Raw genomic sequence first — 15555 nt, 5'->3', positions numbered from 1 at the left:
CCAGGAGATGTGTCAGGAACGGCAGGAGATGCGAGAAGAGATGAGGCAAGAACGATTGGAACTGCAGCAACAACCACCACTACTTCCACCACCACCACCAGCTCCACCCTGGGACAAGCACCGAGAATTCATGAGTCACAAGCCACCTACATTCTCCAGCTCTATAGATCCTCTACATGATGATGATTGACTGAAATCAGTGGAGAAGATGCTTAATATCGCTCAATGCACTGATCGGGAGAAGGTGCTCTATGCTTCGGATCATCTCACTAGCCCCGCTGCTGATTATTGGGACTCCTACATTGCTGCCCATGCTGCTACCAACACTATTACCTGTGTAGAATTTTCTACACAATTCAGAAACTACCATATTCCTGCTGGCCTGATGAAAATAAAGAAGAAGGAATTCTTATCACTGAAGCAAGGCAACATGTCAGTAAGTGAATATCATGATAAATTTATTCAGCTAACAAGGTATGCTCCAAATGAGGTTGCTGATGATGAAAGGAAGCAGGAGCATTTCATGGAGGGACTTGTTGGGCCACTTCAGTATCAACTGGTATCTCACACCTTCCCATCTTTCCAGAGGCTTCTCGACAAGGCTATAGTTGTTGAACACAAACGTGTTCAGCTGGGCAAGATGAAGAGGAAGGCTATCACCCAGGGGTAGGGGAGCAGTAGCATCTGTCCTCGCTATGTTCCACCCTAGGGTACACCAGCTCATCCTGGAGGGGCGCAACATCCTGCTCAGTAGACACCACATGCGACTTCACAGACTCCACATACTCGTCAGGTGTTACCCTCTCATTCCTCGCTTTTCTTTTCTTTTTCTAAATAGTGAAGAATTATTTTTTATATTGATGTGTAAGCCTAGTATAGTAAAACCCTACAGGGGCATTGTTTGTTACATAGCCAGTCGGAATAGCAGTCTCCTTGGTATGTTCATATGTGGTGACTTGGCACTCATTCAAAATTCTCAAAGTTCATTTGAATTTCAAAATTTATAAACCAAGACCTAAATACACAATAGCAAAAGAAATAAGGAAAATAGAGAAAAGCGAAAACCCTTTCCTCCCCTTTCCCCCTACCAGCCCACCCAGTGCCAGCTCCCCTCCCGCGGCCCAGCGCCACTCCGTTGGCCTGCCCCGGCCCACGCGCAACCGCTGCCCAGCAGCGCGCGCGTGGCCCACCTCAGCCCAGGCAGCCGCACCAGCGCAACACGCCCCCTCGGCCCACCTCTCGCGCGCAGCCCACCCTTGCCCAGGCCGCCTCGCGCCCCTCCACGGCCCAGCGTGTGGCGCCCGCGTAGCCCAGCGCGCCCCAGCCGCTGCCTCCGCGCCCCTGACCCATGCGCGCGCGTGGCCCATTCCCCGCTGCCGTCCACGCTCGCTCGGTCGCCCAGCCGCACATGCAGCATGAGCAGCGCCCACGACCCAAAAAAACCCGGAAAACTGCTCCCTTGAATGCTGTTTGCATGCGCTGCATGGCCTGCCCACAAACGCCGCACGACGTGCCCCTTTGCCCATCTCTCGCGCAAAACTGCGCCCCGTCTCCCCACATCCTGCCTTGAGCCAGGAAAACGGCCAGCACGCCGCTCACCTCCGCCATCGTGCCATCCGTTGGTGCCGTGCTGCCCATCTTCGCCTCCTCGTCGTCTACCTTTTTTTCCTCCCTCCCCTTCCAATCCCGGCAGTCGAGCAGCCATGGCCAGCCTACTCCGCCCCCTGCGCTCCCTCCGATGCAGCCTGGTCGCCCGTAGTGTAGCCCTGTACTCCCGACGCGGCTGTTCGCGGCCTTGCGCGGCGGCCTTCGCGGCTTTCCCATGGCAGCCTGCGCAGCTTGCCCGCGGCAGCTACGCCATGGCTCGCTCGGCGTAGCCTACGCGATGTGCCCATGGCAACCCTGGTGCAGTCTATGTGGCGTAGCTGCAGCCTCACCGTCGCTCGTGTTGTACGTCGTGCGCACAGCACGTCGTCGACTTGCCTCACCGTCCGCCGTCGTCGCAAGGTGAGAATCCCGCGTCTATCCCCCTGCGATAATTAATTTCCTACTTAGTTGGCGGTCATTAAATTGAATATTCAATCGGATCAAAATTATGATTTTAGTTATGCGATTGTAAATATGTGGTAATGTGATTTTAACAACTTAGATGTTGTATTTAATATTTATTTAGTGTTTAGTATAAAAACAACATTTAGTTAGTAATTCTCGCATGTTCTATCCGCACGACGTTCGCGCATGTTGTTCACGTGTCGTCGTTCGCGCGAGTCGTGATTCGAGCACTTTAATAAAATTGTTTATTAGCCATAAATTGTTAGCTATTCAATATATAATGCGCCATAAACCCTTTTTTATTCGCTTCAGTCGCGTCAACTCTGTAGCAACGTCGATTTTGTAGTAGTAATGTTATCTAGTCATGTCGCAAGTTTAATTGATTAATTAATTATCTACCGATTCGGTATTATATAGTTATTAAAAAACGACCTTGTAACTAAAACTATGTTGTAGTTTTTAACTCGAGCTTTTATAAATATAAATGTTAATTAACTTGATTAATACCAGCTTAAATACCTGTAATTAATTATTTGTTTGTTGTTGTTCGCGCACGACATCGTTTGCGTGTAGTCGCGTTGACTCACGTGTGTCGCGCGCTGTCGTGCGCATTGTCTCGCGTGCCGCAATGCTGTTTCACGCATGTTGTCGCGTGTCGTTCGCGAGTGTCGCACGCGCTGTTTGCGTGTGTCGCGCGACGTCTGCATGTGATAATAAATTGTTTTTCGCTTATAAACACTCATGTTAGTAAGGTTAATTCATCATGTTATATATTTTAGATAATTAACTTAAAGTTCGTTTCACTAATATTTATTAGATTAATATTCTAACTAGATTAAATGTGTAGTGTTCCACTTGAGATTTTATAATAAATATTAACATGGTAAATATTAACTTAACTACTTTCTATTTATTTAACATTTGTTTAGTATAAGCGTGTCACCTATTTAGTTTTCTCACCTGTCGCGCGTGTGAAAGGGAAATAGGCTCAAACCTTTTTCTAAATGATTTTGGTGGTTGAATTGCCCAACACAAATAATTGGACTAACTAGTTTTCTCTAGATTATAAGTTCTACAGGTGCCAAAGATTCAACACAAACCAATAAAAAGTCCAAGATAGGGTTCAAAAAAAAGGAGCAAAAGAAACCGAAGACTGCCCTGGTCTGGCGCACCGGACAGTGTCCGGTGCACCAGGGTGGATCAACTCGAACTCGCCACCTTCGGGTTTCTGGAAAAGCCACTCCGCTATAATTCACCGGACTGTCCGGTGTGCCATGCGGAGCAATGGCTACAGCGCCAATGGTCGTCTGCAAAAGGTGAACAGTGCGCTACAGTGCGCGGACAGTTCGCGCAGAGTCAGAGCAGATGCCAGAAGGCACACCGGACTGTCCGGTAGCCCAGACTGTCAGAACTCTAACGGTCGAACACTAACGGTTGGGTGACGTGGCTGGCGCACCGGACAGTGTCCGGTGCGCCTATCGACTGACAGCCTCCCCAACGGCCATTTTGGTGGTTGAGGCTATAAATACCCCCAACCACCACACTTCAAGGCATCCAAGTTTTCAGCCATTGCATTCAATACAAGAGCTCTAGACTTCACTCCAAGACACAAATCAAGAGATCAAATCCTCTCCAAGTCCAAATTCACTCCAAACACTTAGTGGCTAGTGAGACAGAGATATTCATGTTCATTTGAGTTCTTGTCGCTTGGATCGCTTTTCTTCTTCCTCCATTCTTGTTCTCAAGCAACTTGTAATCAAGCAAGAGACACCAAGTTGTGGTGGTCCTTGTAAGGGGTCTAAGTGACCCGTTGATTAAGGAGAAAAGCTCACTCGGTCTAGGTGACCGTTTGAGAGAGGGAAAGGGTTGAAAGAGACCCGGTCTTTGTGACCACCTCAACGGGGAGTAGGTTTGCAAGAACCAAACCTCGGTAAAACAAATCACCATGTCATCCGCTTTCATTTGCTTGTGATTTGTTTTCGCCCTCTCTTTCGGACTCGACTTTATTTCTAACGCTAACCCCGGCTTGTAGTTCTGCTTAATGTTTATAAATTTCAGATTTGCCTATTCACCCCCCCTTTAGGCGACTTTCAATTGTTATAAGAGCCTAGTGCTTCATTAGAGTCTAACCACTCGAACTGATGTCGGGAGCATCCGCCAAGAGGGAGATCGGGACCGGCGGCGACTAGTCCGCAAGCTCGGGGAGAAGCCACTCAAGGGAGTCCAGCCACAAGCACAAGGAGGAATCCTCTTCCTCCATCAAGTCACAACGGAGAGTTGACAAGAAGAAGAAGATGAAGAAAGTGGTCTACTACGAGACCGACTCTTCGTCACCCTCCACATCCGGCTCCGAATCGACGTCCGTCACTTCTAAGCGCCATGAGCGCAAGAAGTATAGTAAGATGCCCCTCCGCTATCCTCGTATTTCAAAACGCACTCCATTACTTTCCATCCCATTAGGCAAACCACCGATTTTTGAAGGTGAAGATTATTCTATGTGGAGTGATAAAATGAGGCATCACCTAACCTCACTCCACAAAAGCATATGAGATATTGTTGAGTATGGAGCGCATGTACCGAAGAAAAGGGACAAGGACTATGATTCGGAGGAGGTTGACCAAATTCGGCACTTCAACTCCCAAGCCACTACTATACTCTTCGCCTCTCTAAATCGAGAGGAGTATAATAAGGTGCAAGGGTTGAAGAGTGCCAAAGAGATTTGGGATGTGCTCAAGATCGCGCACGAAGGAGATGAGGTGACCAAGATCACCAAGCGGGAAACGATCGAGGGGGAGCTCGGTCGATTCATGCTCAACCAAGGGGAGGAGCCACAAGCCATGTACAACCGGCTCAAGACCTTGGTGAATCAAGTGCGCAACCTCGGGAGCACAAAATGGGATGACCATGAAATGGTCAAGGTTATTCTAAGATCACTTGTTTTTATTAATCCTACTCAAGTTCAATTAATTCGTGGTGATCTTAGAGATAAGCTAATGTCTCCCAAGGAAGTTATAGAAAAGTTTGTGAGCTTTGAATTGATGATCAAAGGCTCCAAACAAATCATCGAGCGAGACGCCACCTCCACACCCGAGGTGCAACCTGTCGCCTTCAAAGCGACGGAGGAGAAGAAAGAAGAGTCTATGTCAAGTAGGCTCCCCATCAACGCCTCCAAGCTCGACAACGAGAAGATGGCGCTCATCATCAAGAGCTTTCGCCAAATCCTCAAGCAAAGGAAGGGGAGAGACTACAAACCCCGTTCCAAGAAGGTTTGCTACAAGTGTGGTAAGCCCGGTCACTTTATAGCTAAATGTCCTATATCAAGTGACAGTGACAGGGGCGACGACAAGAAGGGAAGGAGGAGGGAAAAGAAGAGGTACTACAAGAAGAAGGGCGGCGATGCCCACGTATGTCGAGAATGGGATTCCGACGAAAGCACGACCGACTCCTCCTCCGACGAGGATGCCACCAACATCGCCATCAACAAAGGCCTTCTCTTCCCCAACGTCGGCCACAAGTGTCTCATGGCAAAGGATGGTAAAAAGAAGAAGGTAAAATCTAGAGCTTCTACTAAATATGCAACATCTAGTGATGAGGCTAGCTCTAGTGATGATGAGGATGATTTGCTCACACTTTTTGCCAATCTTAACATGCAACAAAAAGAAAAATTGAATGAATTAATTAGTGCTATTCATGAGAAGGATGAACTCTTGGATAGCCAACAGGACTTCCTTATTAAAGAAAACAAGAAGCATGTTAAGGTTAAAAATGCTTATGCTCAGGAAATAGAAAAATGTGAAAAATTGACTAGTGAGCTTAGCATTTGCCATGATACTATATCCAACCTTAGAAATGAGAATGCAAAATTAATTGCTAAGATTGAGAAATCAAATGTTTGTGATGATTCTCTGGTCAACCTTAAAAATGATAATACTAGTTTGATTGCTAAAATTGACAAGTTGAATGAATCTCTTTCTAGCCTTAAGATTGAAAATGATAATTTAATTGCTAAGGCTAAGGACTTAAATGTTTGCAATGATTCTATTTCCAATCTTAGAAATGAGAATGCCATGTTACATGCTAAGATTGATGAATTAAATGCTTGTAAACCCTCTACATCTACTGTTAGCCATGTTTCCATTTGTACTAGATATAGAGACATTAATGTTGATGCTATCCATGATCACCTAGCTTTAATTAAACAACAAAATGATCACATAGCTCAACTTAGTGCTAAAATTGATGAGCATGACTTAGAAAATGAAAATTTTAAATTTGCTAGAAGTATGCTCTATAGTGGGAGACGCCCTGGCATTAAGGATGGCATTGGCTTCCAACAGGGAGACAATGTCAAGCTTAATGCCCCTAAAAAATTGTCTAACTTTGTTAAGGGAAAAGCTCCCATGGTTTAGGATAACGAGGGTTATATTTTATATCCTGCTAGTTATCCCGAGCATAAGATTAGGAGAATTCATTCTAGGAAGTCTCACTCTGGCTCTCATCATGCTTTTATGTATAAGAGTGAGGCATCTAGTTCTCGGCAATCCACTCATGTTAAATTGCCTAAAAAAATCTCCTATTGCATCAAATGAACCTAATGTTTCATTTAAGACTTTTGATGCTTCTTATGTTTTAACTAACAAATCAGGCAAAGTAGTTGCCAAATATATTAGGGGCAAACACAAGGGCTCCAAGACTTGTGTTTGGGTACCCAAGGTGCTTGTTTCTAATGTGAAAGGACCCAAGACCATTTGGGTACCTAAGAATAAGGCCTAAACTTGTTTTGTAGGTTTATGCATCCGGGGGCTCAAGTTGGATCAATGATAGCGGGTGCACAAACCACATGACTAGGGAGAAAAGAATGTTCTCCTCCTATGAGAAAAACCAAGATCCCCAAAGAGCTATCACATTCGGGGATGGAAATCAAGGTTTGGTCAAAGGACTTGGTAAAATTGTTATATCACCTGACCATTCTATTTCCAATGTTTTTCTTGTAGATTCTTTAGATTACAATTTTCTTTCTGTTTCTCAATTATGCAAAATGGGCTACAATTGTCTTTTTACGGATATAGGTGTTACTGTCTTTAGAAGAAGTGATGATTCAGTAGCATTTAAGGGAGTATTAGAGGGTCAGCTATACTTAGTTGATTTTAATAGAGCTAAACTTGATACTTGCTTAATTGATAAGACTAATATGGGTTGGCTCTGGCATCGTCGACTAGCCCATGTTGGGATGAAGAATCTTCACAAGCTTCTAAAGGGAGAGCACATTATGGGACTAACAAATGTTCATTTTGAGAAAGACAGGGTTTGTAGAGCATGTCAAGCAGGGAAGCAAGTTGGTGTTCATCATCCACACAAGAACATCATGACAACCGACAGGCCGCTTGAGCTACTCCACATGGATCTATTCGGCCCGATCGCTTACATAAGCATCGGCGAGAGTAAGTATTGTCTTGTAATTGTGGATGATTATTCTCGCTTCACTTGGGTGTTCTTTTTGCAGGATAAATCTCAAACCCAAGAAACCTGAAAGGGATTCTTGAGACGGGCTCAAAATGAGTTCAGCTTAAGGATCAAAAAGATTAGAAGCGACAATGGGACAGAGTTCAAGAACTCTCAAATTGAATGCTTTCTTGAGGATGAGGGCATCAAGCATGAGTTCTCTTCTCCCTACACACCTCAACAAAATGGTGTAGTGGAGAGAAAGAATAGAACTCTACTTGACATGGCAGGGACCATGCTTGATGAATACAAGACTTCAGACTGGTTTTGGGCGGAAGCAATCAACACCGCTTGTTATGCCATCAACCGACTCTACCTTCACCGAATCCTCTAGAAGACATCATATGAACTCCTAACCGGTAAAAAGCCCAATGTTTCATATTTTAGAGTCTTTGGTAGCCAATGTTTTATTCTTGTTAAAAGAGGTAGAAAATCTAAATTTGCTCCTAAGGCTGTAGAAGGCTTTTTACTTGGTTATGACTCAAACACAAGGGCATATAGAGTCTTCAACAAGTCCACGGGGCTAGTTAAAGTTTCTTGTGACATTGTGTTTGATGAGACTAATGGATCTCAAGTAGAGCAAGTTGATCTTGATGAGATAGATGATGAAGAGGCTCCATGTGTCGCACTAAGGAACATGTCCATTGCGGATGTGTGTCCTAAGGAATCCGAAGAGCCCACACAAGCACAAGATCAACCGTCATCTTCCATGCAAGCATCTCCACCAACTCAAGATGAGGACCAAGCTCAAGATGATGAAAATGAAGATCAAGAAGAGCCACCTCAAGAGGAGGACAACGATCAAGGGGGAGATGAAGTTGATCAAGACAAGGAAGATGATCAAAGTCAAAGACCGCCACACCCAAGAGTCCACCAAGCGATACAACGAGATCACCCCGTGAACTCCATCCTCGGCGATATTCATAAGGGGGTAACCACTCGATCTCGTGTCGCACATTTTTGTGAACATTACTCTTTTGTGTCTTCTATTGAGCCATACAGGATGGAAGATGCATTAAGAGATTTGGATTGGGTGTTGGTAATGCAAGAGGAACTCAACAACTTCACGAGGAATGAGGTATGGCATCTTGTTCCATGTCCTAACCAAAATGTTGTAGGAACCAAGTGGGTCTTCCGCAACAAGCAAGATGAGCATGGTGTGGTGACAAGGAACAAAGCCCGACTTGTGGCCAAGGGATATTCTCAAGTCGAAGGTTTGGATTTCGGTGAAACCTATGCACCCGTAGCTAGGCTTGAGTCAATTCGCATATTACTTGCATATGCTACTTACCATGGCTTTAAGCTTTACCAAATGGACGTGAAAAGTGCCTTCCTCAATGGACAAATCAAGGAAGAGGTCTATGTTGAGCAACCTCCCGGTTTTGAAGATAGTGAGTACCCTAACCATGTGTATAAACTCTCTAAGGCGCTTTATGGGCTCAAGCAAGCCCCAAGAGCATGGTATGAATGCCTAAGAGATTTCCTTATCACTAATGGCTTCAAAGTCGGCAAAGCCGATCCTACTCTCTTTACTAAAACTATTGCAAATGATTTGTTTGTATGCCAAATTTATGTTGATGATATCATATTTGGGTCTACTAACAAATCTACTTGTGAAGAGTTTAGTAGGATAATGATTCAAAAATTCGAGATGTTGATGATAGGGGAGTTTAAGTATTTCTTAGGATTTCAAGTGAAGCAACTCCAAGAGGGCACCTTCATCAGTCAAACGAAGTACATTCAAGACATACTCACTAAGTTTGGAATGAAGGATGCCAAGCCCATCAAGACACCCATGGGAACCAATGGGCATCTCGATCTCGACACGGGAGGTAAATACGTAGATCAAAAGGTATACCGGTCGATGATAGGATCTTTACTCTATTTATGTGCTTCTCGACCGGATATTATGCTTTCCGTATGCATGTGTGCAAGATTCCAAGCCGATCCTAAGGAAGTTCACCTTAGGGTCGTAAAACGAATCTTGAGATATTTAGTTCATACACCTAAGTTTGGTCTTTGGTACCCCAAGGGATCCACCTTTGATTTAATAGGTTATTCAGATGCTGATTGGGTAGGGTGTAAAATTGATAGAAAGAGCACATCAGGGACTTGTCAGTTCTTGGGAAGATCCCTGGTGTCTTGGGTTTCAAAGAAACAAAATTCAGTAGCTCTTTCTACCGCCGAAGCCGAGTACATTGTCGCAGGCCATTGTTGCACGCAATTGCTTTGGATGAGGCAAACCCTTAGGGACTATGGCTACAAATTAACCAAAGTCCCTCTCCTATGTGATAATGAGAGTGCAATCCGCATGGCGGATAATCCCGTTGAGCACAGCTGCACTAAACACATAGCCATTCGGTATCACTTTTTGAGGGATCACCAACAAAGGGGGATATCGAGATTGCTTATGTTAGCACCAAAGAACAACTAGCCGATATCTTTACCAAACCATTAGATGAGAAAACCTTTACCAAACTTAGGAATGAGCTAAACATTCTTGATTCTCAGAATTTTGATTGATACTTTGCACACTTAGCTCATTTATATACCTTTGATCATATCTCTTTCATGTGCTATGACTAATGTGTTTTCAAGTGTATTCTTATGCTAAGTCATAGATTGAAAGGGAAATGGAGTCTTCGGCGAAGACAAGACTTCCACTCCACTCCATCGTATTAATTACCCTTCGCCGTCACTCCGCATCGCTCTTCACTTTGGTATAATCTTCACTCATATTTATTTGTACCATTGGGGAGAAAGTAAAAGGGCTCTAAAGACTCCGTTTTTGGCCATTAATGCCAAAGGGGGAGAGAGTATTAGCCCAAAGCAAAAGGACCGCACCACCACGCCAATTTCAAAATTTTTCGAAACAAGTTTTTAAATGTTCTTCAATTGGTATCTTTGAAATTAGTATTCCTCTAAGAAATTCTATCTCAAACTATATCTATATTTTAAGGAGTTTTTCAAAATTTGGTATCTAAAGTATCTGACATTCTCTCAATTTGTAAAACCCTCTTGAACACTAAGAGAAGAATTTCATCCAGGGGGAGTTTTGTTTAGTCAAAGGAAAAGCATTTGAAACAGGGGGAGAAAATTTCAAATCTTGAAAATGCTTCTTGAAATCTTATTCATTTACCTTTTACTATTTGCAAAAAGACTGTGAAAAATAATTTCCAAAAACATTTGCAAAAACAAAACAAGTGGTGCAAGCGTGGTCCAAAATGTTAAAAGAAAGAAAGCAATCCATGCATATCTTATGAAAGTTTAAATTGGTTTAACTCCAAGCAACCTTTGCACTTACCTTATGCAAACTAGTTCAATTATGCACTTATATATTTGCTTTGGTTTGTGTTGGCATCAATCACCAAAAAGGGGGAGATTGAAAGGGAAATAGGCTCAAACCTTTTTCTAAATGATTTTGGTGGTTGAATTGCCCAACACAAATAATTGGACTAACTAGTTTGCTCTAGATTATAAGTTCTACAGGTGCCAAAGACTCAACACAAACCAATAAAAAGTCCAAGATAGGGTTCAAAAAGAAATGAGCAAAAGAAACTGAAGGCTTCCTTGGTCTGGCGCACCGGACAGTGTCCGGTGCACCAGGGTGGATCAACTCGAACTCGCCACCTTCGGGTTTCTAGAAAAGCCACTCCGCTATAATTCATCGGACTGTTCGGTGTGCCATGCGGAGCAACGGCTACAGCGCCAACGGTCGTCTGCAAAAGGTGAACAGTGCGCTACAGTGCGCGGACAGTTCGCGCAGAGTCAGAGCAGGCGCCAGATGGCGCACCGGACAGTGAACAGTGACTGTCCGGTGGCCCAGGCTGTCAGAGCTCCAACGGTCGAACCCTAACGGTTGGGTGACGTGGCTGGCGCACTGGACAGTGTCCGGTGCGCCCATCGACTAACAGCCTCCCCAACGGCCATTTTGGTGGTTGAGGCTATAAATACCCCCCAACCACCACACTTCAAGGCATCCAAGTTTTCAGCCATTGCATTCAATACAAGAGCTCTAGACTTCACTCCAAGACACAAATCAAGAGATCAAATCCTCTCCAAGTCCAAATTCACTCCAAACACTTAGTGGCTAGTGAGACAGAGATATTCGTGTTCATTTGAGTTCTTGTCGCTTGGATCGCTTTTCTTCTTCCTCCATTCTTGTTCTCAAGCAACTTGTAATCAAGCAAGAGACACCAAGTTGTGGTGGTCCTTGTAAGGGGTCTAAGTGACCCGTTGATTAAGGAGAAAAGCTCACTCGGTCTAGGTGACCGTTTGAGAGAGGGAAAGGGTTGAAAGAGACCCGGTCTTTGTGACCACCTCAATGGGGAGTAGGTTTGCAAGAACCGAACCTCGGTAAAACAAATCAATGTGTCATCCGCTTTCATTTGCTTGTGATTTGTTTTCGCCCTCTCTTTCAGACTTGACTTTATTTCTAACGCTAACCCCGGCTTGTAGTTGTGCTTAAAGTTTATAAATTTTAGATTTTCCTATTCACCCCCCTCTAGGCGACTTTCAGCGTGTTCGCGCACTGTTTGCACGCTGTCGTGTTGTGTTCGCTGTGGCAGCCCTCCCAAGTTATCGGGCCCACGTGCACCAATTCTTGCCTTGATGGCCTCAGATGGCTATGCACGTGTACCTGGTAACTTAACAAGGCTATCACGAGTTCAACAACTTGAACTCATTATCCCAAGGATCTCCCACCATACATGCATATTACAGTAATCAACATTAGATACACACACTTCGGAGATAAGAGCGGAAGACTTTACAAAACATTCTTTTCATTTCTAAAACTGAAGGTTATTACATAGGAAGAGTTACATTTATTACAAGTCCTGATATACTTAAAGTGCATATCTTATTACCATAGCAGGAAGGTAGGAACCCTCCAAAGCTTATACACAAGCCTAACAAATCCTCCTCTAGAACTGGAAACGCCCTCTAGCCACAGGAACACTTAGAGTACTCCTCATCACCTACAACAACATGGGTTCGAAAACCCTGAGTACGGAGTATACTTTCGCAAGTCTTACCCGACTAAGGAAAATGACTCTCAAGGATATGCTGGTTAAATAGGAATCAAGGAAAAGGCTTTAGCAAGAATCAACTTAGATACTTTTGCAGAAATAGCTTACTAAAGTGAGTCCTTACTTTCAATACTTTAACGCCAGATTAAATATTAATAGAATCTGGTTGCATCTAGTCTAATTTCACCATCTCATCAATACAACATCATTTTTACTCATAATGTTTACATCCTGACTTAGGTTGTAGGTCGGAGATCAAGTCTCCACTATCTGGGGATATAATGGCGATCTGAATCGATTTACTCAGCTGAGGATCTCTAACCACACGACATATGTTTCTCGTGACTCTTGCATATGTCTACCATTCCCACGGATCCTCCACTGCATGAACAGGTCCGCGCCACCCGAGAGCACACCACCCCTTTTAGGCGGTCCTTTGCCAGGAGGGTACGTGCCACTCTCGCCATCTCTCCACTCCGAGTGCGCAATTGTCTTTTCATGTATGGAATAGCCGGGTTCAAGCTTACCCTGTCCCATATCCAGGGCATGTGGCCAGTTAAGATAGCATACAAGCCTACATACGCATCCAATCCTTAATTAACCTGGGTGGAGGATCACCTGTTCCTAGCCCAAGTCACGATTTAAGTACTTCCATCCTTAGGATTGTTTTGTGTTCCTTAGGATGAAAAGAGCATTATAGGGAACTTTGCAGTAAGATCCCACCATGCTCCCAATGAAAATATTCTTGCAGGTAGAAGTCATCCTTCCTCAGGATAACCCCTGAGCTAGGCATTATTGCAAAAGACAACCTCTATCCACAAGATCTAAGCAGGTCTAAGCATTTTGGTAAACAATATTTGATACTTCCAAAGAAGTACCTATAACAGGAATGGATATCAAGGTAGTCAATGCATCCAATAGTTTCCAAGCAACTCCTATAAACTTAATGCACATTTCACTAGATTTAAAGTGTATAAAAATCTTTTAAAAATACAAGGAAGGGGCAAATGCACCGGGGCTTGCCTTGGTGAGGAGGAGAGTTGGGTTCTTCTACCAGGATATTATAATTAGCAGCAAATCCAAATGGGGCACCTTCCGGATGACCTTCAGTGATAACCTCAGTTGGAGAAGTTTCAGATGGAGGAACAGGCTCCCCTTCCAACTTCCACTTTAAATTCTTCTTCAAGGTGCTCTACAAGTCAATTCGAAGTATATGAATGCTTATGTAATGATATGCTATGCAAATTCTCGCTTGGGGAGAGGTAGAAAGCTTATAGACTCTAAGTTAAGCACAAGACACTTATACTCATGTTTCTAGGTAGTATAATCTTTATCTAAAGGGATCATAATAAACTTACTTTACGTCTCGTTTGGATCATTAGAATTGAATTTCATTCTAATAATAGTAATTTAGGCATATAATAATTAAGATAATTCGATTTTATATAAAATATATTTGTATACTATTATTACCAAGATGTCGGAGATATTTATGTGCTACATGTTTACTATAGAGTAGTGTGAGACAAAGAGTGTCATGTAAGTTATAGAGTAGAAACAAATTCTACTCATGCATAAAACCATTTCCCATCCTCCACCTCATGAATTTGAGATATACTAATATATGAACTTTGGAAAGCGGTGGAATGTCAAATTCCAAACTAAATAAGTTACTTTATTGAGTGAATTCCAATTCCTCTAAAATGAAGGAATCCAAACGCCCCGTTAGAGAAATCAGAGAATTCTTCAAGTTCTACTTGACCAAGTTATAGTTTAACATTAAGTATGGCTCAAGTTTGATTTAATCCTAAATTTGCACCAAGAGTTAAGGTTTCAATTATGTCTACTTATCTTGTTTCTGGTTCTCTAAGTAAATCAATTCCAAACAAATTCAAAATTTTACTAGAAGCTATTCTATGGTTATATAATCTTTCTACAAATTTTCATAGTTTTTGGTGCTCTGGTTTTATTTCTAAAATTCATTTAAGCTTTCTAGAAGCACTTAAATACTCAAAAATTTAATTATTGCCGTAAAAATCCTAGAAATGTTTCGAGCAGAAACTACATAATTTTGTGAACTCAATAAAATTGGTTTCACAATTTTTACATTTTACTGTATTTTTTGTGCATTTTACAAGTTGGCAGCTAAAAGAAAAAGACAACGTTCTAACAGAGACTGGGCCGAAACCAACCCGTGCGGCCCACTAACAGCAGAGAAACCGGCCCCGCGCCGTCCGCCCGCGCTCGCGCTGTGCGTTTTTGCGCAGAAACCCCTGCCGCCCTGATTAATTAGTTACGAGATCAAACATTATTCTCCCCTCTCACTGACATGAGCACTGATGTCCCTGCCTCCTCCCTTATTTACAAACGCCGGTCCACGACGGCGAAAACCTCACCGCCAGCCACCCAGGATTGGGCTCGCCGTCGAGGACCCTCTTCGACGAACCTGGGTACAACAACGTGACCCCCGAAATCACCTCCCAACGTTTTCCCGCTCAATCGGCCTCAAGCGCTCGAGATCATTTCTAGCCACGGCGGTGGCGAAAACCGAAACTCCGACGAGCCGTTCCCACCTCTTCCACTCGGTAGCATTCAAACGTAAAGCACGGAGAGTATCAGTGACCATGCTAGGTTACGGTGCTCACCAAAATCGTCTTGAATGAACTACAGTTGGGTCAGACGACGTTGGCCCTGTCCATGGGGGTGTTCACCGTCTGTCAAGGCGGCGTTCTGGGCAGCTCTGTGCGGTACAAATCAATCAGGCAGACGCGTAAGCTTCACCACAGGCGAAGGATACTAGAACTTGAGAAAAGAGACACAGAGGGATGTTGACTGCACCTAGCCACGGCGAGGGGAAAAAATGCCTGTCGTGATCACCAGCCTCAGTACCCACCGTGAGTTCAAGGCTTTTTAGTGGAATCAGAGGGATGTGGAAGATGGAGAACTTAAACTAGAGTTGTGAGAATGGTGT

Source organism: Zea mays, chromosome 5 (assembly GCF_902167145.1).
Source record: "Zea mays cultivar B73 chromosome 5, Zm-B73-REFERENCE-NAM-5.0, whole genome shotgun sequence".
NCBI lineage: Eukaryota > Viridiplantae > Streptophyta > Magnoliopsida > Poales > Poaceae > Zea > Zea mays.
Note: the sequence above shows the minus strand (reverse complement) of the source record.